The 27,481-nt window shown below is 41.8% G+C and overlaps 1 protein-coding gene across 3 annotated transcripts in view; it reads right to left on the reverse strand.

Annotated features, from left to right (window-relative positions):
* The window catches only part of SOX5 (SRY-box transcription factor 5), a 604,730-nt gene that overhangs the window by 414,375 nt on the left and 162,874 nt on the right, over nt 1–27,481 (reverse strand). For all 3 annotated transcript variants that reach the window (XM_030959511.1, XM_030959510.1, XM_030959509.1), the window contains exon 3: nt 11,623–11,681. The gene's annotated coding sequence lies outside the window, so the exon portion shown is untranslated. The remainder of the gene's footprint in view (nt 1–11,622; nt 11,682–27,481) is intronic.

Genomic DNA, 27,481 nt, shown 5'->3' on the forward strand with positions numbered 1-27,481 from the left:
AATTTTTGCACAAAGGACAATTAGGACCCCAAATATATTCTCCTCAGGTGGTACCCAAACCTTCACCTCTTCCACATCCCTCTAATCTCATTCTGCCATTTGAAAAGAGGTCAACAAATAAATCAAGGTCAGAAGAGCTAAGCCAAGAAATGCTTTGCTTTCAGTGAACCCAGGCTAGGAGAGGAAATGACAGAGCTCCCTTCTTCTGGACAGCACCTCTGCTCCTGCCCCTTCTCCCCAGCAGTGACAAACAGAAGCACATCTGAGCATCTCTGAGAGCAGGATCTCCTGCTGCACTCCCAGGTCTATGAGCATGGCACAGGCACTTGGGACTTGGTATTTGTGTGACTCACCCAGAGTAGAAAGGATGGGAACAGCAGAATTTACTGTCAGCTCATCAGCCACCACAGACCCTGCAGAGGCTGCTCCAGCCTCCTGCCCGTCATTATAACTGACTGCAGAAGGAATATTTGCATACTTTGAAAAAAACTAAATGACCCAACAAAAACAGAAAAGAGAACCCCCCAAAAACAAACAAACAAAACCAAAACCAGCCCAAAGAAACAAAAAACAAACAAAAAACCCCACAACAACAAAAACAGAACAACAACAACCTAAACTACAAGCAAAACCAACAGTCAGTTTTTCTTAGCTGACCCAAAGTATTTTAAAGAAGGTGGCACCCCCATCATCTGCTCACATGAAAAAAATAGAAAAGGGAAGCTCCTCACTTAAATTTGTAACTCACAATAGCTTAGCACAGAGAAATGGAAGGAAATGGCAAAACACAGTCATGAAAACTACATGTATATTAAGTGCAGGATATTTCTTTGAGAGGATTTTAGAAATAAGGCCAGAAATTACTCACTCCACTGTCCATCCTTTAAACTTTTGACTCCACCTGATGCATGGCCCTGTGCATTATCAAAGTTTGGATTAACTGTGTAGCAGTGCAAAGAGGCCTGAAATCACCCAGTTTTCCTCGTGCCACTCACATCACCAGTGATAAAATTCACATTTACCCATTTACACGTCCCTCGCTGTGGTGGAAGGTGACTCATTTTATCAGGCATTACAAAGGCACAGGGCTCTTTTAGGCAAAAAGGGAATCCTACCATCACAGAAAGAGCATGAAATAGCAAACCAGAAACTATTGAGATTAGACTATTTCTCATTTAATCCTCTTTATCAAGATAAATGTGCTACCTAACAACACAGAAAGACAGCGTCTTGGTTCCATGCCTAATTTGAGAATATTTAAAACAAGTAATATTTATGAAGATACATCTGGCCCAAACTGCACGAGGGTATCATGAGGGGCCTGGCACACTTCTGAGGTGAACTGCAAAGAGAAAAAAGCAGTGACATCCTCACAGGTTCAGATGATTTGCCCCAGTGTACTTGAGAATGCCTTCTTAGCTGGCCATTGTTAACAGATCTGGCTCAGCAAAGTGACCCAAAGAAGGATTTCCTTGGGTGATTACCTGTGAAGTTTATTTCTGACTCCTGACTGGTCAGCACATATCCAGGAGAAGAACACCACACACAATTCCAGCTGAGAGATTTCCCAGGGAATGCCTGATTACACCAAAGCCCTCCTCAATTTTAGTGCTGGTGGCTGCTGCAATGGTCACCAGACAGGTGCCAAAACCCTCCCAGACTGCAAGTTCCTTGAGTGCACATAAAAAACCAAACTCTTGGGACAAAATAACCTCCTGATGACATTCTGCATTATTTGATGCTCTTAGGTTAATTCCTTGGATGGATTCATACACACAGAGACCCTCCAACTAGCCAATTATTCTTCTGTTTTGACTACGAAATAAATGGTTAAATCCACTAGTCACTGGCTCATAAAACAATCTGTTGAAATAATGAACTCAAATATACTAATAGGATACAGAGGTTCACCATTAATTGTTTAATCCATAGCTGCATAATACTGTACTGAATTATTTCCCCCCCTTTTACCCTTGCTAGGAACTGACACAAGTACAATAATTAAAATAAATTTCAACACAACCATTTGGAAAATTGCCAACATTCTCAAGAACTTATAATTTTCTTCCTTCCCCCTTTTCCCAAGATAAAATACAGTTTTGACATCTTGGTAAAAAAACAGTTGCAAACTGTTACTTACAATTTAGGGAAAAATCACTGTTTTAATCATGACCTTTCATCTGTCCTTGATTTGGAGCGAAAGGGTGGGGGAAATTGGCCACTTACAGAAACAATCCTACTGGGCTTTCGTCTCGCTGATTGACAGCCTCATGTGGCTAAACACATTCACAATAAGAAATAAAAACTACCCCCCTCAAAATGGCAGAACTTATCCTCCATCAAGCAAAGATGTGCTTGGAGCAAGTATAGCTTTTAGTGGAGATGGTAAAAATGATCTTTGAAAGATGGGATAAACATCAATTCTGCATTGTCCACCTCCAAACCTATTTGACAAAAGAACACTCCCAATAATGATTTGTGTAAAAGCCCAGAACAGCTAAATACTGCCCATATCATTAATACACAAATGAAAAACACATTAATAAAATCCACTGTTAATATTACGGTAATAAAATGTGCCAATAGGCTCTTTTCAATTTGCCATTCCATCTGAATCTGGGCTATTGGAAAAGCACAGCTGCACTATTGGCTGCAGCATCCTTACAGATATTTCCAAAATGTGACAGATCACATTTGCTGTCTAAGACTCCAAGCCAGTGCCTTGTTGGCATTTGTGTGAGCTGCCAGTGAACCAACTGAGTGAGCAAAACCAGCAGAAAATGCTTCACTGCTCCCTAAAGTGAATCTCACACCCCTCTGCAACAGGCAGACAGGGGGATGCACAGCCTAAAGCTGTGAAGGTGACTTGTAAATCAAAGAATTAGGTGACATGAGGTTAGCTCAGACTCCTTCCAGCCTTTCTCTAGACACTTATTTCCAAAGCCAAAAGCCAAAATCTGAGCAATTTGGCAGAAAAGCTAAAAAAAAAAATAATATCTGCTCTCTTTCCCCTTTGTCACCCAACCACCTCTTCCTCTTCTGCTCCTGCACCAGAACCCACCCAGGCTCCAGGCTGGGGGGCACACAGGAGCTCCTGTCACCATCATATTTTCTGGAAAAATCCCTTCACCAGGATTATCTCCTGGGAAGCTGAGAAGCCTCAGAGAAAAAGGAAAACAATAATTATCTCATTTGCTTTCCCTGTGTTTTGCTGCTTTGGAATTTGGTTTGGAGATTGTTTATCCAGCAGGTGGCTGTTTCATTGGTTTCACGTGAATTGTTTTGACTTAATGGCCAATCACATCCAGCTGTGTCGAGGCTCTGGAGAAAGTCACAAGTTTTTCATTATTATCTTGTTAAACCTTCTGTCTGTGTCCTTTCTCTATTCTCTAGTATAGTTTTAGTATAGTGTAGTTTAATACAGTATAGTTTAATATAGTATAGTTTAATATAGTACAGTATAGCATAGTTTAATATAGTATAGTATAGCATAGTATGGCATAATATAGCATAATATAATATATATAATAATAACTTAGCCTTCTAAGAACATGGAGTCAGATTCATCATTTCCCTCCTGCCACAGGGGCCCCTGAAAACACCACAAGCTTCTCATGTGTGAGACTCCTTGTACCATCACAGGCACTCCCAAAGGCTCCCCAGCCCAACCTGCACAAGCAATAACATTGCTGTGAGCCTTTCCTTGCCCACAGCTGGTACAGGGGATGAGCTCTGCTGTCTCCAAGCAGGTTTAGAACCATCCCCAGCCTTTGGGGACAAGCACAGGGGGTTCCCCTCTCCCTCCCAGCAGCAAGGGAGGCACCCAGCCCAGCAGCCTGGCGCAGGAGCCAGGGCAGGAGCAAGGCTTGTCTGGCTAGGTGAGATCCCTGCCAGCCTTCCTGCTAAAATTAGAAAGCTGGTGGCAGTACCTTGGCGCCTGGCACTTGCTGGAGACAGATCTTTAGCTCTTTCCGCAGCCAAGGGGTGGCATTTTGATTGCTGCCTGCCAGCTCCAAGTCGTGGCAGTGCCTTGCTGTCAGCTGGGCTCTTTGGTGGCAAAGCCCCTGCCTGCCACCAGCTGCCTCTGCTCTGTGCCCCACCACCATCCTTCCCCAGAACAGCAGAAACCAGAGGAAGCTGAGCACGGCTTGAAACAGGCAAAACTTCCACTCAGAAATTAAAATTCCAGCCTGGGTAGGTCCAGAAGTGAATTCAGCATGCAAACAGGAGTGCTCATAATTCACACAGTTAGAGCACTATCACTTTTTAATCCAAAGATCTCAACCTCTCTCACATAGATCACAAACACTAAGTGTCACAATATTCCTGTGACAGAGCAAGGAATTATTGTGCCTGCTTCTATTAAAAGTATTTAAGTTGATCTATCACCTATGTAGGTTACAGATACATCCTACTGCCACAATCTCAACCACTCTGATCCTCACTAATCTTCTCTGAAGTAGGGAAATGCTATTTTCACCATTTTGGGAAATTGCAAACCACAGCGCAAGACCATGGCCAGATGCAGATGATCTAAAAATCCCCCTGATCCTGGTGCCTCCACTTCCCACTGGCATTTCTGAAGGCACAGACACATCCAGTAAAAACCCTCTAGGTTGGGGATTAGGTGGAATCCAGCCATAAAAGGGGTTGATAATTGGCCTTAATGGACTTGGGTATCTTCCCTGCTTTCCCTCCTTGCAGCCAAAACATGACAAGGAGCTCCTGGCCAGAAAGTGAGGCTGCAGCCCAGCCTCACAGGGGACAGCCCCACAGGGACTCAAAGCGGCAGCCCTCCCCTTGTTCACACTGAAACAGAAAACATAAATCCTCATAAATAAAAAGAATAATAATAAAAATTTCCATTGAAACAAAATGGCAATCCTTTCAGTTAAAGACCTGAGAGTTGCTTCTCCTTCAAGAACAAAAAGAAAAAAAATCTCGTTTTCCTCCCTATTTGTTTCATCTTCCTCATAATAAACTATTTTGGGATCATTAGAGAGGTTTACACTGTAGGAATAATGCTGCGAGAAAGGAAACACAGAGGCTGAACTTTTCATGTAATTTTTGAAAATGAAAAATCTTGTGGGTAAAAAATTATACTGCTTTTTGTCTTAAGCAATATATGAATTGAAGCAGTTAGGGTTTGCCTGTGTCTGCATACACATTATAAAGTTGCCACAGTGTTATGTTTTTATTGACAAATCCCCTCAAAAGAATTGTATTTGCTGTCGACTCTGAAATGCAGCATGTTTACCCAAAACAGAAAATCTAAAGATGCTCTTCACCCTACTGTTTTAAGTCCACATTTTAGGAAACTATCATTAGATTGTTATTTTATTATAAAAGGTTGGAAAACAAAATGCTGCTCTCAGAAAATTATAAAAAACCCATGTTGTGGGATTTTTATATATATATATATACGTATATATATATATTCAGGTCTCATTTACCCTTATATTTGACACAAATGAAAATAAAACAGCATTTTAAGCTCCTGGAAATGACAGTATCATGTTATCTAGATAAGTAACACAAAGCTATTATTGAAATTCTGATAGCATTTGGTTTACTGGTAAAGGAAAATTACCTGTAATGCATAGTTTAAATAATTACTTTTAAACAAAAGCTTCTTTTCTACAACACTTATTTATCTTCCGAGACTAGCTCAGCAGGGTTATGTATTTTATTCAAATTGCCTTCAGCCTGTTAATGGTGGGATGTGTGTGAGCAGAGGAGCAGAGATGCCGGTTTGACTCCTGCTCCTGGGAGCTGGTCCAGGCTCTGAAGAGGCAGAGCTGTGCACTTGGATATGTCACAAACACACAGCCTGCCGCCCAAAAACTGGCAGCAGCATCTCAGGGCAATGGGCAGACAAACTGAGAGCTCTCACTGTGCTTAGGCCAGCAGCAGCAACCACCACCAAACCTGAAATATATTTCAGTTTTCAGTATTTATACTTCCGAAAAATATTGCACTTGATTTCAAGTCTCCCAATGTGAAATTATTTTGTTTGCTCTTACTCATCATTTCTCTGTTCTCTTTTGTGCTCAGCATTGGGTGTTCCCTGTGTCAAACCAGCAATATAACTATATAACTATTATATATTATGTATGTTATATATGCATTACATATATACACATATATATGTATTATATGTTATGTAGTTCTATAGCTGTTATATAATATGCAACTACTACATGTTATGTATGTTATACATGCATTATATATTACATATATAACATACAAATATGTAATACATATATGTGCATATATATAACATGCATTATATATTACATATTATATAACAGCTATATAACCATTACATATTATATATGTTATCTCTGTAGTATATATTACATACATAACATCTGTATTACACATACATACATATATACACATTTATGTATTATATATTACATATTATACAACAGCTATAGAACTATATAACTACTACATATTATATGTTATGTGTTATATATTACATATATATATATTACAAATACATATTATATAACTACCTACAGCTATATAACTGTATAACTATTCTGAGCTGCTCTGTGGTGAGTTTATGGGGCAGATAACAGCACAAATCACCCAGGCAATTCTTATAGACAGGGGGTTCAGCTTGATTTGGTGTCACCATTGCCACCAAGGCTTCCACATGAAAAACAGGCACATCTATCTTCTCATATCCTTACAACAACCAAGTCTATGTGCTTTATTAATTCACTTTATTTTTTATATGTTGACTTACTCATATGGCCCCATTCATCTGATTCACATCTTTGTGTTTAAAGGGATCAAAATTCTAGAAATTAAAAACTATGATTTTCTCAGATGAGCAAACACCAAAAATGCTACTTACACTTCAGAACTGGAATTGCTAAATGAAGTGGTCTCTTTCCTTAGCTGAACCAATATCTGACAAGAAGCAGAAAAGGAGGCAAAAACTTGTCAAAGTTATGTTATGATACTGGCCAAGAAGAGAGAGCAGGATTTGTCCACTGCATCAAGCCTGAATTTTAGAGAAGCTCAGCAGCTCCACAGGACTGACATTTTTTGGAATATTAACTAACTTTGAAAAGATGCTTGAAGAAAACCATGAAAAAAGTTCACCTGCTGATGTTCCCAGGTTCTGAGGTGTCCACAACGTCTTCAGGAGACCTAACTCATCTCCCCAGACAAACAGTCCAAATGCACACCATGTCCTGGCAGCCTGGAACACCTCCCAGGGGAACTGACATTACTGAACAAGCATAGAAAGCAGAGCAGACAAATAAGCTCAACCACCTATTTTTTTTTTCTTTCTTTCTTAAATAAAGAGCATTTCCCATTTCAGAAAAAGTGAACAAGAAGTGAACACCCACACACAGCCTCAAAGGCAAAGAAAAACAAAGATTTCCAGAAGCCCTGCCCTTCAGCTGGCCCAGACACACCAGGAACAGTGAGATCCTGCAGATCAGCACTGGGAACAGCAACGGGACTGTCATAGGGGAGCACAGATTAAATACCTGAGCTTTTAACTGCTGATTCACTTACTCCCACTGTCTAAAGAAAGAAAGGAAATTATGTGCCTTAAAAAAGTGTACCATGTGCAGGGCACACGTATATAAACCCCAAACTTGTTCACAGGAGAATGGCAGAGGAATCACATATCAGCAGGGACAATTTGGCTTTTTAATTGCAGGTGGTTTTTTGTTTGGAAAAAGCCTTTCCAAAAAGCAAGCCAAAACATTACCAGAAAAATGACCAGAAGCATTCTGACCTAAACTACAAAGGTGAAAAGAATCCAGCCATGCACACAGAGAATTTGTTCACAGAGGAAGGCAGAAACAAGCAGATAAACCACTGGGCTATAACTTCAGGTCCCAAGCAGATTGAGCCAAGGCAATTCTAGATTTTCAGTATTTCTCCAAGACTCTGGGGCCACCTCTCATTCCCAATCTCAGCTGCCTTTTCTCACTGCTTTTGGGAAGAGGTAACATTTCATCAGTTGGCTGTTTCTGGAGCTACTTGATTTTCACTGCTGGTGATTTTTAGGCAAGATGATGGTCACCCACCCTACCTAATGATACCCAAACTCATGTAGAATATGTTAAAGAATCTAGTCTTGGTTGCATTGAAATTTTTGTGTAAAGGGAGAAGCAAACCTGTAGTTTCTGTTTGTCAGAAGAGGCAGAAAGGACATTTCACACATGTTTCTGGTGCCCTCAGCTTCTTCAGTTATCATTTCCTGTTTCATCCCATTTTCATGGACATGTGGACAATGCGCATGAATTTAACCTGTGTTGTCTGGGAATATTCATCCACTGATTCTCAGTTACCTGAGCAACTGCTGGGTACAAAATGAAGGCACAAAACCCCTTTATCCTAAGCCTCTTCAGTGCCATTAAATCATCCTAATTCCTTCTTAGGTGACAGTCCTTGCAGCTGGTGTAACAGTAAGCAAACTCACATATGAACGCTCCAATAAAACACCACATCATGATTTGGACATGCTCCCTCAACATAAATATTATACTTTTTAGACCCAGTGGGTCTAAAAATCAGTCAGAGGTACCCACCCAGAAGCCATTCCTGCAAACAAGCCTCAGTCTTGGATTTTTACAAAAACCAGCACAAAAAGCTCCGAAACCAGAGCCATCAACGCAAGTAAGAGATTCATATATCAAAGTTCAGGATGACACAGAAAATAAATGATGTGCAGGAACGGGGGCTTCCTCCCTCTCACACCCATGCTCAGAAGTGCATGCAAATCTTGTGAGCTTGTAGGTCACCAATTTAGCAACTGGTTTCATTTTGAGACCTTTTTGGAGGGGAAGTAATACAGCAACAGCAATTCCTCCCAACCCACTTCCCATTGTCCCCACACAAACAGACTTATATTCTCAGGTTGACAAAAGCTGTATCTGCAACAGAACATGGGATTATCATGAAAATGTGCCCAAGAAAATTTATATTATTTACCAACTGGAAGTAAGATCTGAGGCAAGAATACAACCTCAGACAAACTCACTTTCCTTGTTTCATAGAGCTACTGTCCCCAGCCCACACTGGGTGTACAAGTTGCAGACCACAGAGATCTTAGAAGCTTTACCACATTTGTGTGGACGAGGTTTCTGCAACTCTACTGATACTCAACCCTTTCTCATCAAAATCATATAGAGGGATAAGTCATAAAAATTCCTACTTTATTTGGAAAAAGGCTGAATAATTTCTTTTTAGCGACTTTAAGACAAGCTATGCATTTAAAAAATACCAACATTCCCACTCTTTCAATCTCTGGCTGCTTTTCCTTTTTATCAGGAAGACAGGTTCTGCCACATGGTTCAAATTTTTTTATACATTGATCTTCCTATTGTAATTTTTTTCTATGTTAAATTAAACTGCAGGAATAAACAAGGGTATCTCTCTCTCTAAGTACATTTGTATATACATGAACATGCTGTATTTGACAGCTGTCTTCTCCACCTTTTCCATGTCATTTGTTACCACTCTAAGTGCAATGTCTTTGTAGTGGGATCCATGTCTTTCTAGTCTTACCTGCACTTCCAGTTCCAGTTTGATCAGAGTTTAGAGTAACAATGTTTACATGCTAAGGAGCTACAATAAGAAATCACTCACTGTCCCTATTGTGTGGGAAGGCACATCTACAAAAATCAAAAGCAGCATGTGAAAAAAATGATTTATAAATAATATTTGAAAGTCGAATGTATGGTGATCAAAGGCAGTGGAAACAGAGGCTGAGCCTAAAGAATTATCTGCAGCTTGCCATGCTTTAACTACCAGCTCCTGCAGACAGCTGAACTGCTGTGAAAAAGCCCAGAAACGGAGCTTTAATGGTAAACACATGAGCCAGCAGGGACAGGGAGACAGCCTGATGCATTCCATGGTTTGCTTGGAGATCACATAACTTCACAGCAAAAAAACCACATGCCAATATATGGGGCTGGAAATTGCAACAATCCAAGAAGGCAATGGCAAATAAAAAAACTAAACCAACCCAAATATCCAAACCCAGAAGATGAATTCTTCCAAGCTAAACATGTCCAGCTTGTCACAGGTCAATTAGTGACATATACTGAAAACACTTTATTCTCAGACAAAAAAAAATTGCAAGTAAATCTATATTTATAATACTGGTGAGTCTTCTCATAAGTGTTAGGGACCAGATTATTTCACATTAGAAAATGATTTATTCTCTAATGAGCCACAACCTTATTTTGATCTGTGAGTTTGAGCCAGGCTTGCTCCCTGTGCCTGCAAACACGCAGGGGAGTTTGGTGTTTTTCCCATGACATGTTGCTCCAAGCCTCCTCCAAAAAGCAGCAGCCCTACAGGGCTGTGTGGATGGGTGAGGGAGGCATTTACTGTCCCACAGAGCTTATTAGCCCAACACCAGACAAAGCATGACAGGTGGACCCAGCAGGGAATTTCAAACAGGGCAACACTTATCTTAGTGCTATTTGCATTGCTGGGGCCTCTGAATATTAAAATTTAAATGCATCCTCACAGATTTAGAGGAGGGGGAAGAAAATCCAAGATTCTGACTAGAGTGTGCCACAGAGAAAAGGCAGAGAGGCAGAAAAAGATCAGTCCCTCCCTGTCTGGGTGAGCTAAGACAGCCACAGCACTGCAGTTGCACACAGCCACGTCGCAGGTATCAATAGCTCTGCCTCCCTGAGAGCCCAGGAAAGGCAGCAGGACAATTTCTATAATTGACTGGATCAGCAGCCATACCTGTTATTAAGATTACTTGACACAAGAGATTAAACAACTACCTGCAGCTGCTCAAAGCCCTCCAGTACTGCGCCACTTGATTTATCTCTGGTGCATGAGTGCCTCAGGCTGTGTGCTCTGGAAATGGGACAGCTTCTCCAAGAACAGGGGTACAGAGTATTACACTGAACACTCTTCAAGCTCCTCCACTGAAAAACACTCTGGTGCTTCAGCCTGGCTGTGGCTTTTGTTCCCATGAAAAGCCTTTTGTCCCCAGATTCGCCTCAAGTGAGCCCTGAGGAACTGCCTTTGCAAACTGCAGTTGTCCAGTGAGTAGTGCTTGGCTTCCCAATGTTGTTATTGTACTTTCAGCGTGGGTTTTATGTGAAAGCAAGTGCTGGATCTTGCTTATACTGTATTTCACCTTCACCCCATGTAAAGGCATGTAGAACAGGAAATGAGAGTAAAGTAATCAAACGAGGCTTCAAAGGAGATAACGCAGCGAAGTTACAGATAGCACACAAGTCCCTTAGCAAAACATTTCTTGAAATAATGCAAACACCAGCCCAGCTGTGCACACAGCACAGCTGCTACCCTCAAACCAGGCACCTTTGTCCAAGTAGCTCTTTACACCAGCTCCTTACTGCCCAGCCCTTCCTGCATTTCTCCTCGAGAAAATGCATTTCTCCTCCTGCCACAGGGAAGCCTTTCTGCCCCTGCTGCAGGTGAAGGACCAGCAAAGCAAAGGCTTTGGCACAAAAAGACTGAAGGATCAAGGAACTCAGCTGGACTGTGCCAGCCCTGGGCCAGGCTCATCCTCCAGAGCAGAGCCAGCTCTGCCAATTCACATGAGCGCCTCCAGAAACACCTCCCTGGCAAGGAACAAAACACACCTCTTACCTGCCAAGTCTCCTAGCTTCAATTCTCAGCTCCTCTTTGCTTCCTTCTGCTTCCAAGTGCTGATGGCAGCAAGGGGAAAGAAAAGAAAAAAAAAATAATCAAAGGACGAGTCACAACTATCTCATTCAAAACCCTGCCCATATTTACTGCAAGTGTCCTGAGCAAAAATCTCAGGGAAGTTTCCTGGGGTTTCTCTGCTGAGTTTTCTACAGAACTCAGATCAGGCTCATAGCAAAGCTGCCCCTAAAATATGAGATGCTGAACCTGAGACCAACACCTGTGGCACGAGGAGGAAAGGGAGCTCTGATGAAAGGAAAACTAAGCTGAGGGAAGTGGTGGGTATTAAAGAAAATTTGGGAATTAGGATTCCAGTACAGCAAGGTGCTTATTCACAAAACTGTAGGAATACATGTAACTTTAATTAATCAGACCACAGACTCACACAGAACCCTTCAGGAGCTGCAGAGGGGGGAAAAAGGAGGGAGGGACAAGTGGGAAACTGAGCCCCAGTCAGCTGAAATCCATAGTTAGACTGACAGCCACTTCAGGAGACTTTGGATCACACCCAAAGTGGCAGAAGAAAAAAAGGTGCAGCAGGAACAGGGGAAATGAATGAGAGAGCAGATTAATAAGTCAAATAAATATTATTAATAGTACAACTTAAGAACAGCTGAGGAATTGCAAGGGAGGGAAGGACAGATTTTGCTTTCAGGCTCATAAATGGTGGCTTCCTCTCTCAATATCAGTGGAGCAGTTTTAGATTTACATCAGTGTAACTAAGAACAAAATCAAATTAAGGAGCACAGAGTAACTGGAGACAAACCAAGCCTTATTGAGCGTTCCAACACTGGGAGGCACTCAGATACTATAGTGCTGAAGGCCATGCTACCACATTGATTAAATGTTTGATCCATCAGTAGGAGATTTATCCAATATGGGAGAAAACAGAGAGCTCTCACTCTAGACTACTAATCAGCTATTATTTATATTTTCTGCATGCTATAAACATATACAAAGGAGATGCTTTGTAGAATTTGCAGTAGTAATAACTCACAGTTATTCCCACTCCTGAGATTAGTTCTAACAGATTTCTCCAACATTTTAAAGGTGTTTTGTAAAATTATTTTGAAAGGAGTTTTCGTAACAAAATCCCAGGACTTTCATTCCTGCTCTCATTTAGATCCTAAAGACTGGTATCAAACACTACAGAAACTAAGCCCAGAGCCATTTATACTATTTTTTCTTGCATGCACTATTTTGCTTGGACAAACAAGGGAGAGTTTCTCTACGCCTCACTGCCAGGCTCGTCGGGAGTTTTATGTGACAGTGTGAAAGTAGCAGTTTCTTTTCAACAGTTTCATGCTCCCACAAACACAGACTAGTTTCTTTCAGACACCTACTTTCACTAATGCACTGCCATTCCTTATGTCATGGCACTCTCTGTTCTAAAACCACAAACCTTAATAAAAATCAAAGCTCTGACTCAAGGAAATCTTTCTTTTATTTACTTCTAATTTCCCCTCTAAAAGCACTGCAATGATGATATTGTACCTAAGTCCTCATCACCGGGATTTCAAATTACTCGAACATAATCCATTTTATCACAAATAAAGAAATTATTCCATCCAGTCTGCCCCTCATTTCCATGCTGGCTCCACAAAATCCACCCATGTGTAACAATGCCAGTCACATTTTTGTGACATCTCTGTCCCCAGCATGCACATGCATTTTTTCACGCTTTTAGTGGATGGCCTACAGGCACAGAGAAGGGTACTGCTGGTAACCTGGGGAAATCTATTTAATCTCAAATTGTAGAGATTTATGTTTAAATAAGTGAAACAAGGTTCCATCTAGTTTCTGCTCCCACAGGTAAACTTTGATTAGTAATTACTAGTTCAGTCCTTAAACTCCAACTAATAATGAGACCATTAAAAAAAGAGACATGTTTAAACTTTTTTCTTTTGAGAAATGTCTTAAAATATTAAAAAAAAAAATTCAAGTGTCTTTAAGGAAGAATACTGATTTCTTTCCAGAGAGGATGATGTCCTTGGCTGGATTCTAGTCCAGTAGGATCCATCCAGATTTTTCAAAATGTACAACTTTAACCAGAACAGGAGGGAGTTTTTCTACAAAGCTGGGGAGGTGTAAGTGAGAAGCTGCACTTCCCATATGGAAGGTCAATTTGTCTTTCAGATATAAACATTTACAACAGGCTTGTGTTGAACAGAGCAGGACACACAAGACACTGTCCAGCCTGAAAAAGACTTGGATCCTCTTCCAAGGTCTAATGATAATAAGTGCTATTATTATTATTATCATCATTATTAACCCTATTCTTAAATACAGTTTCAAAAAGAAACAACATTTTCGCAGCACTGCCCCATGAGTTAGATGCAGTTTTGATTCCCAGTGCTTGGTTTTAGTGCTGTCAGCAAAGGTATGGTCCACAACACTGTGGAAAGGAATTTCAGAAGGTCCACCTTTATTTGAGACTGTTTGTTCAATGCCACTCAGAATCAGGCTCTTAACTCTATTACAGCGAATTTATAACTATATTACAGCAAATTTATTGGTGATTACAGATTAGTAGATAGGCCACCAGTGCATGCAGGATCAAAAATTAGAGCTCAGTGTCTTGGGTGTAGCACCATTTGTACTTGAGATTTATCATCTGCTACATAGAGGAAATGGAGCAGAAAAACTTGTCTCTAAGTCACTATTTGCCTTTCTTCCATCTCCCAAAAATAAAACAACTTAAAGACATTGTGAAAGCTTCACAGTAAGACCCATGCAAAACTTTTGCCACAAAATGTAAAAATCCCTCATGCTTCATCACAAATCTGAAAAACAAGGCAGTATCTGCAAACAACTTTCACACAATCATTATGAGTGTTAAAACAGAAACTAAAGAAAAGCTCTGATATTGAGAAAGAACTATGGTTTTATTCAAAGTAGACTGTTTTCATATGTTGTGGCCAAAAGGCAGGGATAAATTAATATTTTCAGAAACTGAAAACCATCTCAGCGGACAAGGACTCTGGCAAATGAGTGAAAAAAAAAGTAGTTTACACATTATTTTGCACAGTCCCAATATATGTTTTATAGAAATAAGTCTTTATCTTCAGGTGCAAACAACTTGCTTTGAAAACCTTGAAAACACTTCATAGTTTAACAATAAGTCAGGGGTTCTGGAAATATTTCAGAATTAGACTACAATTTATTAGACATTAGAAAAGAAACAACACAAAGCAAGTGGCCTACATTACCCATCCACAAATATACTTTGCATTCCTGGCTCTGTTTTTATGGTCAGCAATGAATGTGGTCAGCCATTCCCCTCCCAAAAAAAGTCTGTGGTTCTCATTTTTATCGGTTTTAAGTGCTTTACAGCACCCTCCAAAGAGCAGGGACTGTGTCCCTGCCTCCTGTCTGGGCAGTGCCAGCTGCAGCAGAACTGCCCCAGTTCCACCTGCAGCTCCAGGGCAGTTCAGGACTCAAGAAACCATCCTGAGGGTGTACCACAACCACCCAAACAAGAGAGGGAGGAATTCAAGCCCCTCAACAGACTCCTCAAATAACACAAGGGTATTTACACCATTTACTACCCTCCCAGCACAGAGGAGGTAGTTGTACAGAACATTTCTTAAATCAGATATGGCAGAAGCACTAATATTCCATTTGCACTCTGGGTGAGCTTGGCTAATGGATTCAAGGAAAGCAGAAGCAAGCCACAGACAGCCAGATTTTTAATATCCTCATCTTTTCTAGTAATGCTGTAATTGTATTTAATGTTTCACTTTGTTGTGCATTTTATTGTTGAGACTTTAAAATCATCTGGGATCCCTTGGGATATACAGCACTATATAAATGTAAGTTGTTATTATCAAATAACAATCAGTGGCCATTTAAGTTATACAATAGCTACCTGATTATACTTAACCAAGTTAAAGCTCTAATAAGAAATGATTATACATAATCTAAATTAAAGACATTTTTTGCCAGCTCAAAGAACCCAAAGTTTTTCCCACTGGATATGCAAGTGTCCTGCAACATCTGAGTACTGAGATCACTTAGGACTTCTGCTGCTTTCAATGGAGACTCTTGGCAGAGAGTTAAATACCTTGACAATTTTATTTTACTGAAGCAGTATAACCAAGATTTATTTTGTTTCCCACAGTTATTTGAGAGAGCATTCACCCGCGCCTCTAGTATTGATCCTGCAGTGTCTATAACAGTTTTTTTTGGCTGTATCACCAGCTATATATAGGTTGTAAATCTGAGACATCATTTCAACCCAACACAGGGATCTCTGAGCTCACACTCAAGCAGCAAACTTGGTGTTTGTCCTGTCAGCTGGGCACAGTGTGGAACACAATACAAAGCAGCTAACCTTGCCTCTCTGAGCTCAGTGTGGAACACACACACAAAAAAGCAGCTAACCTTGCCTCTCTGAGCTCAGAGGTTCTGACCTGCTCCTGTGATCCAGCCCCAGGCACCCAGAACCCCAAATATCCACCTTGGGCATGAAGCAGTCCGTGCAGCCATAAGAGATATTTTGGGATGCTGCAGGCTCTGAAAGTGCTGCTGCCAGGCACGCCTCAAAATCCCCAAATCATGCAATCAGCAACAAGGTACAGTGACATTTTAGCCAAAAATTCTTTTAGGAGATTATTTGCTTGGCTTGGAACTGCTAGAAATCATATCCTCAGGCTTCCAATCCACTGGGGAAGAAGCTGGAAGCCCAACATGACTCCAGGATTTAAGATTAAGAGAAGAACTTTATTTTTGTTCTTTCCTAACAAATACCACGAGACCAGGGCCATGGGGTGTGGGTGGAAATTTGTCTTTGACTTTGGGTGTCTCCTCTGTGGAATGGAGACAATGGCATTAACCTTGGCATTGATGAAAAGCACTGTAGATGGGGCTGTGCTACATTTCAATGATAACAGCTCATCTTGGGGACCTCCTAGCAAAAAAAAATCATTAATTTTAGACGCAGTAACCTGTTGAGAAGTGATGGCTAACACAACTCCAACTCATTTGGGTTAAGAACACAGCCCAGGATCCCTCCAGCAGAGATGGACAGGCTGCCTTAAGGGCTCTAAAATCCTAATGGGGGCTGAAACACTCCAGTGCTAAAGAGGCAGGCTCAGGTGACAGTGTTCAAAATCTAGCAATCTCAGAAAAGTGATTAACATTAGTTAGGATGAACCTGGAGCTGTAATCTTGATTTCAATCAATTCTGGATTCTTCTGAACGATTTAAAAAGCCAACAATTAAATCTAAGGTTTGGCATACATTTCTCTCCTTTTCCTGCTTCCTCCCCAAAATATTTTTTAAAAGTGAGAAGTTGGTGAGTTGATTTTAAGTGAAAAATTTACAAAAAAGCACTAATTTCAAAACAACCCCATACATTTCTCCCAAGAAGAGTATAAATAGTTTGCTCTGAAGTAGATACTTTCTTTTTAAAAAGTGTTCAATTTTCATATAAAAATTGTTCATTTTAATTTAAAATGAAAATAACTGAAGTGAGGAAAGACTGCATATGCCTGCGAACTGGGTGCTAATTCTTTAAGGCCTGGGCTGAGATCACAGTGGCTGAAGATTCCCTCTCTCCAGCAATGCAAACAACAGTGACATGGCACAGACCCTTCCCATCCACTCCATGGCCTCAGTGGCACTGTGCCAGCCTGTACCAGCTGAGAATCTGGGACAGGAGCCCCAGCTGAACCAGGCATGAGCCACACACACACACAAAGCTACAGACAGCCCTCACAGCACGGTCTGTAATCCAAAAGGACAGCAAAACCAAGAGATGAGAAGAAGAGATGATTATTAAAAGGGAGTATAAGCATCTGTTGCAAAGGGATAAACCTGAGGAAAAGCAAAAATAAAAAGCAAGGCATGGATTTCTTGAGTTCTAGGCTCCCAGCTAATAACTTGCCTTTTCTTGGAGTCAAGATGGAAGTAGAAATTTAATAAATTAATAAAACCCCAGTAGTAGGGTTTTATTATATTATAAATCAATTATATTATATTTACTTATAAATTATATTAATTATATTATATTTATTTATAAGTTATATTAATCATATTTAATTTATAAATGAATTATATTTTATTATATTATAAATTAATAAAATCCCAGTAGTGTAAGAACACAACAATGAAAATTTTATTTTAAATTTTTATTTTAAATTTTTATTTTATTTTAAATAAATTTTAGCTAAATGATAAATAATAAATTTTATTTTAAGCTGTTCCCCACTGGTGTCTCCTGCTTGCTGGAGCACACTGCCAGCAGTCCTTGGGCTGCACAGGGTGGTGGATGATGCCACCCGTGTCCTGAGCCTTTTGTGTGGCAGAGTTTGGTGTTCCCTGCAGTGTGTGAGCAGAGCAGGGGTGCCATCCATCCCTGCAGCCACCCCAGGGAGCTGCTGGCTGGGCCAGGGCGACATCCCAGGCCAAGGGAAGCAGGGCAGGGCAGCACAAGCCCCATGGTGTGGTTTCTCTGGGAGCACACAGCCTGCACAAGGAACTGCCATGGGCCTGCACCAGCAGCACGGTCACACCGGGAGCAGGCAGGGCTGGTGGCAGCAGCGCTTGCAGGATCCCATAATGAGGGGACAAGGCTGCTTCACTGGAGCCGCTTCACTCAATTAGTGCACGAGGCTTTTAATGCTGCTCTGCACAACCACAGCAATTTTGATTACTTAGAGCTAAGTCTCCATTTAGAATGAGTCAGAAGTTGAAACATCTTTTTTTTTTTTTCCCCTCTTTCTTTCTTTTAATATAATTTATCTCCAGAGTATTCAAATGGCAATGAGCTGACTGAAGGCTGGACACACTAACCTCTGTTTGTGGCCAAGGGATGTTGAAATATACTTCTTAAAATACATTCAAAGAGTATCTATTCTAGCAAATGCAACTGATAAAAAGACAGCAAGTCATCAATATTGTGCCAGAAGTAAGGGCCAAATTTTGCTCTTTTTCACTGTAATTTAAGTGAATCTTTGAGAGGGGATTTTGGTAGAACAGCCAGAATTTCATGACAATACACAAAGAGCAGTAGCATTCTTGGCTTGCATCCCCCTGTGCTAGGTTTACAATTCCTAATGTGATTGATTCTGTTAGCCAAAGACCAAAACTGGATTATCTCCTGAGCAGGAGGTAAAGCGTTTTTTTCATTTAGAATAGATTTTAGTTGATGTTTAGGAAGTGCAATTTAATCCCAAGAAACTCACAAAAACCTGAGCAAACTCTGCTAATATTAACAATGTTTCTGAGTTATTTTTGCTACCTTTGGTCCAGACCTGAGTTTCCACTGTTAAAAAGGAGAATTGTACAAAAAACTGTGGATTAAGGAAAATTTTGCTGGGCAAAAGAACGTGCTGCCTGCAGTTTAAAAGTAGATTCTGTAAGCAAGATGCTAGTGTCAAACCCTCCTTACCATTGCACCCCAGGGATTCAAGTATTCACTGAGATCAGGACCTGAACTTAAATTAACTAAGATTTAGAACAAGGACCTGTGTGTGCACCATACTCATACCTGCCCTAAGCAGGACGTCCTTGTCAAGCTTTTCAGCCCAAGTTCTGGATAAGCCCTTACACGTTCCCTGGCACTAGGAGTGGAGCCCAGAGAACTGTTCCACAGGGAACAGCCTGCTCACACTCCCACAGAATTATTCTATTTCTCCTTCCATGATCATCTATGCATGGCTGCATGTATAGATGGACTAAGAATGGCATGCAAGGTGAAGAAAAATTCCATCCAAGAGCTTCCTTTACTTTAGGAAGGAAGAGGATAAGAACATGAGTACCGGTGAGCAGCCCTGAGCACTAGACTGTACAGTTAATGAGTCCTCTTGGAAATCTCAAGAACTCAGAATACTTTGTTTCATGTGCATTGAAACGAATCATTTTGATGCTCAGAATTTTATTTTCATCTTTATTTTGGCTGAAACTACTTATCAGATTTGACCCAAATTCCTGAAAAACTTACGCTGCTTAGAAACTGAATTTTTGGACGCATAGATTTGTTTCTGTGGGAAAAATCTTTACCAAATATGCAACATTTCAGTACTTCATCAGGATTTCTTATGAGTGGGTGGAGGGGACTGGGGGTGCGTGCTGCAGCTGAGAGAAAGGGATTCCTTACCAAAGAACCAAGAGGGATTATTTATCACCCACACTTCTCCATAGATCCGACCCAGTGCAAACTGTATTTTTCCACTGGCCCCCAAAGCACCCAGCACCCAAAGCAACAGACCAAATGTCTGCTGCATTAAGGACACAGAGTGGATGCAGGCTTTGCCTAAAGCACAGAACCAGGAACATTTTCAGCTGCTTCATTTCCCAGCTCCAGTACAGCTATGTATGTATAATTTATTTAAGATTTGACTCGGCAGGGTAGCTGCATGCAATCAGCATATTGTTTTTGTGAAGGTTCCCCCCTATTGCCCCTTAGACAGATTTTAACTGTCAGTATATTGGCCTTTTGAATTTTTGTTTTCATACTACCATAAGCTATTTGAACATACATTATTATATACTAATCACTGCTTGTCCAATTTTTTTTTTGAGTCTTACAGGCAACAGCGGAGGACAAGAAATGCAATTTAGTTGGAACTTCAAAGCAATGTTTCACTATCATCCAAACTGGAGGTCTTTTATGCCTCTCTCACTATTTGGTTTTAAAAGTGAAAGGAAACCAGTTGCTTAAATTTGTTCTTTCAAATTTGCACCCACTTCCCACTCTCCAAGGAGGGGCTTTATGATAATAGATAGGCTGATCTTGAGATCAATCACAGATAGAGATATATTTACTGTCCTCACATAGTCATAGTATTGCTTACATACATGAATTAAAGATTGCCTAAATCCTGCCTTTGAACACTTCCAAACTTTAAAAAGATAGAGATCTGTATTTGAATTTCATATCCATCTCATATCTCTATAGTGGAATGAACAAAAACACTCAATTCAATCACACCTGAACTCTACAAAAAACTGGATCTTTCAAGATTTCCTATCATCATGTGGACTTGTGTACATAACAAACTAGCCCCAAAAAGCTAATACAGAACAGCTCCACTCCACACTCATCCTTATTTCTTTTCAGAAGTGCCTCTGTACAGCAGAGCTTTGCTTTTGAAGTGGATTAAGGTACACTCCATGTGGCATTTTTAGTGGTGAAGCGAAGTGCCACAACAGGAACCAGTGCAGGAAAATATTCAATTGCATAGCCAGGCTTGTCCATTAATGGCCTAATACAGGGCAAGCCTGAATAATGTCCTCAGTTACAGTGAGATGCTGGATTTTAGTGAAAAATTCAGTGGTTCACAGGTGCAAAAGGTTCTATTCCTGTAGATGTTAGGAATGGTTACTTTATAAATTTAAATCCCCCAACTGGCCAGATTCCATATTTTTAAACTTAAATCCCTGTGCTATACATGCAGTGGGAACAGCATCTTAGGAAAGGAAAGGCATAATGGACTTCCACTTTCCATGCAATGGCTCTCCAACCATTACTAGCACCCTGGTTCCCCCTTCTCCTTCAACCCTTCCTTCTTTTTGACCAAACAGTCCGGTCTGGACACGAGACAGCTGTTGTTAAAATCCACTTCGTTTTGTGAAAAGAAAATAAAGCCTTCCAAAGTAAATTTTTTAAAGGAAATCACCAAAGCCTTAGAGATTTTACTAAGAAACTTTCAAAAAAGCAAAACTATTTTAAACTTTGACACAATAGGCAAAGTTGGAACAATTGGTAGTGGAGCAGAGAACGAGAAACTGAAAAGGTTAAGGTTTTCCTGGACAAAAATCATAACTCAAACACGCACTCAGGGGGACAGTTATACATATGCTTTTGAACAAAAACTCTAACCTGGCATGATTAATTTTGGCCTTAGCTTTGTCAAAATATTGAAGTCCATATGGCACAAAGCAAATAATTTTACATTTTTATTTTAAACCCCTGTGTTTTTCTCGTCTATTCCCTTCCCTTCCACCACACACACTGGCAGCCGCTACCAATTCGCCAAATGCCAAATCAACCCTGCAAGCTGGCTGGCACGAGAGCTCTACAATGCTGGCACAGGCTTCCCTGTGCAGGGGGATTCTCTCTGAAACCCTGTGGCACATCCAAGCATCCCTGCCTAGCAGCTGAGCACCCTGTCTGTCCCACTCACAGCAGCAACAGGGTGCCCTGGCTGTGAGCGTGCTGCCCATTTCATCAGCCCAAATCAAATCAAATCAAACAGCTTCTCTTCGCCCCAGTGCATCCATTCCCCTCCCAAATTTTCAGTGCCCTGCAGTATCTCTGTGCCCAGCAATGGAGAGGTGTTGCTGCTGCAAAAACACAGGATGCAAATCACTGCAATGGGAGTAAGAAAAAGGAGAAAAGGACATCACTCAGGCAGGCTGAGCAAAGTCCTGCAACTGCAGGTACCTTCACAGAACACTGGGCCTTACATGGAGCAAAAGGTGCCGCTCCTTTACCTCTTATCCATGGAAGCGTCAGTGGGCTGGAGAAAAATCAGGAACACCGAAGGCTTTGCTGACCCTGTCAGGATCCAGTCTAGTATTTGAGGCTCAAATACTAAATAATTTGCTTTGATGGCCCTGTTTGTGTTTTCTTGTTGGGACCACAGAGGAGGCACAACCAACACTGAAGAAGACCTCAACCATCTTCTGCAGCTCTTAATTGTCCTCCAGCCCAGGCTATTGTGCCCTGCTGCTGCTGCTGCAGTGCCCCTGTGTGCCCTGTGTGCCCTCTGGGGTTGGGCAGTGCCCCTGGGCACTCCATGGCTCATTCCCTTCAATGCTGCTCACCTGTGCTGCACAGCTGGGGCCAATGGGGGATGATTGGGGGGATGATTGGGCACAGCCCACCCCAATCACCACTGACTCTGTGCCTACAATATTTTCCCTATGTTTCTTCTCTATATTAGAGCATGTTTCTTTTATACATGGCATTATATATATATATACACACACACATATATATATATACATATATTAACATATTTTAGTTAATGTTTCCTTAATATAAGAGAGTAGATTTAAATATAAGACAGTAGATTCTTTAAATAAGCAATTAATACTGTTTTTAGACAAAGACCAAGACTGGGAAGTGGACATTCTAGAATGCTCTACTGAACCAAAGGTGCACATACATTCTACATAGTTTTTTACACATGTACACTAAGTTCACGGCCAGACATGAATCCCACCTCCCAGTGTGATCAGTGACCTCTGCAGCTACAAGAACTGTGCTCAGGATCTTCCACACAGCCCTGATGACAAGATCACAATAACAGTTATTTTTCCCTCATAGCAGAAACAGTGACTCCTTCATCTGTGAGAGGCTGTTTTGAGGGAGGTCTGGAGCATTTCTGGCAAAGCCCCATTTCTGGAGCTGCAGCACACAGGCTGGAGGAGACTTTGCAGCCACAGTTGCTCTGAGCTCTCACCTCAGCCCAACATCTTTCAGCTGAGGATAAATAACCCCACGTGCTGCTGTTCCCCTGATATGTACTGAGGAACCAGGGGACTGGGTGAGGACGCCAGCAGTGATCTGTCACACTGAGGACACAGCCTGCCAAAGGTGGCACCACCTGGAGATCCCAAAGTGCTGGACTCTCCCTCTTGGGGTGATTCCACCTCTCTGCAGCCCTGCTGGAAGCTGACCAAGGAGCTGGTTGTTATTTGATCACTCCCTGCCCCAGTGTCGTGGTCAGCTGTGATCGCTCCATCGCGACCAGGCTGGGAACTCCTCTGCAACGTGGAGAGGGGAAACTTTGCCCTCTTGTCACTGCACAACCACAAGACATTGTCTATGCCTTCCCACATTACCAAGTTTTTGTTGGAGTAGCAACTCCAGCTAACAAATGTAACTTTACCAACAGTAAAACAAGCTAATAGCTGTGCGTGCCGGGGGGCTAATGCGGTGAGCCATTTAACGCTGCACTAAATAGCCTGGCTTGGTTCTCCCTGCCAAGTGCTGAACTGAGAATTGCAACTGCAGGAGCAGCCCCTGATTCGTTACTTAAAGGGGGTCATTGCTCATAGGGTGGGGAAGAGGAAGGAAGGGGGGAATATCAGACAACTCTAAACGTTCAAAGCCGACAGAAGGTTGCACTCCTGAGAGAGGCAGTGTTTAGTTGAAAGCCTGACAAAGCTCTGCAGCTGGGAGGCCTGTGGTGGTTTTACTCCACACTAAAAAACTTGCCATAAGATACTTGTAACCTGTATAATAGGCTTGGTGGAAATGGGGAAGCTGGGAATGAAAGGAAGGTGAAAACATCTTGCTAATAACGCTGCGGTTTCGTTTCAACTGGCCCTCAAAACCATACACCATGCAGGCTGCCAGCACAGCAAAGCAGCAGCAACACAAAATAAGCTGCTTTCCCACCTACTCTTCCTGAAAAAAAACCCCAAAACTCCCCAACAGATCTGATTGCAAGGGCCATCACTTTAAAACTTGAAATGATACAACAAAACAAGCCCAAATTTACAGGGCACCTCTGCAAAGGGAGAGCTTTATTCCTGGATGTTAGAACCCTAAAACAACCATTTTCTCTAATTTCTGCCATCACTCAGATTGGCCTTGAATTACCTCCTGATAGGCCTCCCATGTGCTTGCAGATGAGAGAGTGTAATGGGGATCTGTTAATTAACTAGAAGCAAAGTTGCACGGTGGGGATCAAACACTGGATGCGTCCTAAAACTCCCACAGAGAAGATGAAATGCAGCGCAAACTTTAAAGACTTCCCGTCATTAGCCAAGACCTTGGCTGCTCCTGGCCCAGACCCCTCCTGTTCCAGAGAACAATGAGGACAATGATGGCAGGAATGAAATAGTGCAGCAAGGAACAAAGGAATTAGCTATTTACCCACAGAGAGAGAAAGGAACAGAGCAGGGGGGAAGGGGGAAGGGAACTTGCTTTTTTCCTAGGGTTTCTGTCTACTTTTAATTAATTTAGGGCTGCCAGGGACTTGCACGCAGAGCACGCCCAGGAGCATTGTGTTAGAGCTCAGTGTTAATGCATGGAGCATCCACTGTTTGCTGCCAGGCAGCAAGGAGAAGGAGCTGGGGCACAGGGGCAGTGGGGAAGGAGGAGAGGAGCTCTTCCCTCTTCAAAGCTGCTTGAAAGAGCCAGGCAGAGATGAGCAAAAGGTTGTGCTGCTCTCTAAGTTCTCTGAACCTGCTTCCATGCAGGCTGTTATTCTCCAGAAGAGCTGCAGGTAGGGCGGATCACTGCGGGCAGGACTTGCTCTGGGCACTGGAATGAAAAGGGAGGGCTCTAGGACAGGGGCGTGCAGGTGAGGTGACAGCAAGTGCCATGGAGCCAAAGGGACAGGTTTAATGGGCTGCCCCCAGTGCCCCAGATCGGGGAGGTTGGGGCTGGAGGCTCACAGCCCAGCAGGGCTCTGAGCACGCAGCCAGCCTCACTGCCCTGGCCTTCCAAAGGACTGGGGGCACCCCACGGGCAGCCGCCCATGCAGCAGTGCCACAGATAAATGCTGTGCCCGGCTTCAATAACTGAAATTCCAGCTGTGCTAGGCTGTGCCTGTCCCTCAGACAATGAGCACATGGCACCAGGCTGAGACCTTGCCATAGAGGCACCTGGGGACAAGACTGGATACCCTAAAACACCCAAACTGGCATTGTAGGCCTATGTTTGAATGGCTTACTTGAGCAACAAATGATAATTTCCTTCCTATTACCTTGCACCTAAAAAACCCAAAAAACAAAACAAAAAAACCCCAAAAAAAACCCCAAAATACCCCAAAACAAAACAAAAGAAAATCAAACAAAAAAAAACAACCCAAAAAATACAAAGAAAAAACCAAAACAAAAAAAACCCACAAAAACCCAAAAAACCCCAAACTAACCATGAAACAAAACAAATTCCAAAAAACAAACAAAAATCCAAACAAGCGAACCCAAAACACACACACAAAACGCCCAAACAAAACAAAAAAACCCAAACCACACCAAAAATCCCCCTTTGTGAAATGGCTGTTTTCACGAAGCCTGAACCCCAGGATGCAAAGCAGCACTGCATTTCCACTGAAAACCTGGAGAAGTCACACTGCACAAGGAAATCCTGCATTAAGAATCTACAGCTTCCCCCCCAAAACCACCAGATCTCAGAGAGTGGGGCAATGGGTGCATCATGAGAAGCTGAAGGGAACAGCCTAATCCTCCTGGCAGGGTCTTTTGTGAAAGTTCCTCTTGGGCTTTTGTGTCTCTTGAAGAATGAGCAGGAGGAGCAAAGGCTCCACTGAAAAATGAATGTCTGCAGCTGATCAGGTTTATTCTTGGCCTAAGCAACAGCCCTAGGCAGCAGTGGTTTCAGCCTGTGCTCTGCACATGACTGCTTTGATAAGGAATGAGATCAGGAAGGGAGCCCCAGGTGAGGATGAAGCATTTAGACTATTTTCTGGTTGCTTAGGAGAATATTGGTGGAGGTGTCAGTCTTTTTCAGAGGTAAGAGCAAATTACACTGCTACGTTTTGAAAACAAGAGGCATAACCATTTGGTTTCCACACAACCTGTTCAGAAGAATCAGTGTGTGCTTCACAGCTCAGCAAAAGAGACAACACCTTCTAGGCTTGCAGTTAACAGGACCAAAACAGCAGCTCAAGAGCCCACTGCACATCAGGCATGTTTGGCCATGGAGGAGAAAAACACAGAGATTCCCTGGCATTTGGTCCCCTCAGAGAGAATGAGGGCAGGGACAGTGAGGAACAGTCCTTTGATACCATAGCAAGTGTCTCAGCACTGCCCTACCTCAGCTGACTCCACAGGTGGGAAATTACAGGTAAAGGGAGGGTTGGATAATTTCATATCTGGTCTGAAGAATGATAAAATATAGCCAGCTATATTTTCAAAGGGGGAAATGATGAATACTTTTTCAGAAAGCATTTAATTCCTGTGTCAGAGTGATGTTTTCACATAATCAGCAGCATTCATGATTGCTTACATATCACTCAGCCCCAACTAAACTAAACTCAGCCCCAAATATCAAACTCAAATATCTTGGAGAACATCTTACTGCTCCTCCACTCTTCTAGCAGCTCTTGCTTCTTCCCCCAAAAACTGTTTCCCATTACTTGGAAGACACTGCCATCATGATTTCTCTGTGTGATTACATTTTCCTCTACCAAAGAGATCCAGAAAAACACCTGGATATAAAAAGAGGGAATAAAGGGGACTGACTTTATGGAATTTGTTCAGATCTCAAGCAGAGCACTCAAGATTGTCACTCCAAAGGGAAAACTGTTCTAACATGGCACAAATACATGAGATTAATCCTTACCAAAAGGACTAAAGCAAAAAAGTAACAGAGTCCAGGTTGCAAATTCTTTGCTTTTATGCACCTCTGACAGGAAAATGACTGTGTTAGAATAAGTGATTTTGAAAAATCTGTTTTATTAATTCATTTGGCTTCTAACACAGAGAGAATCATCCCATCACAAAATCTGCCAAAAGGTTCAGTTATTATTAGCCTCTAAGATGCAAGCTAATTGCTTTCTGTGTTTTTCACCAAAACCAGCTGGGATCCTGAGGTTCACCAAAAGGATACTGCACATGCTCAGAAATTTGCCTGTCCTGAAGATTTTTAATTACAAATTTGACATTATTCTTCCCCGATGTAAAATCTGAGGCTTCCATCTTACAGAGACTTCTCAAGCCTGTGACTGCACATCAATATTCTTGCTGAAGGTAGAGAGACAATTCATGTGCATAAACCAACATGTGAACTTGCCAAGCCTTTGCAAAATCACAGTGAATACTATAGACTTTGCCACAACTGCCTGAAATGAAATTCCTTTTCCAAGAAACACATCTG

This window comes from Camarhynchus parvulus, chromosome 1A, assembly GCF_901933205.1.
Source record: "Camarhynchus parvulus chromosome 1A, STF_HiC, whole genome shotgun sequence".
Taxonomy (NCBI): Eukaryota; Metazoa; Chordata; class Aves; order Passeriformes; family Thraupidae; genus Camarhynchus; species Camarhynchus parvulus.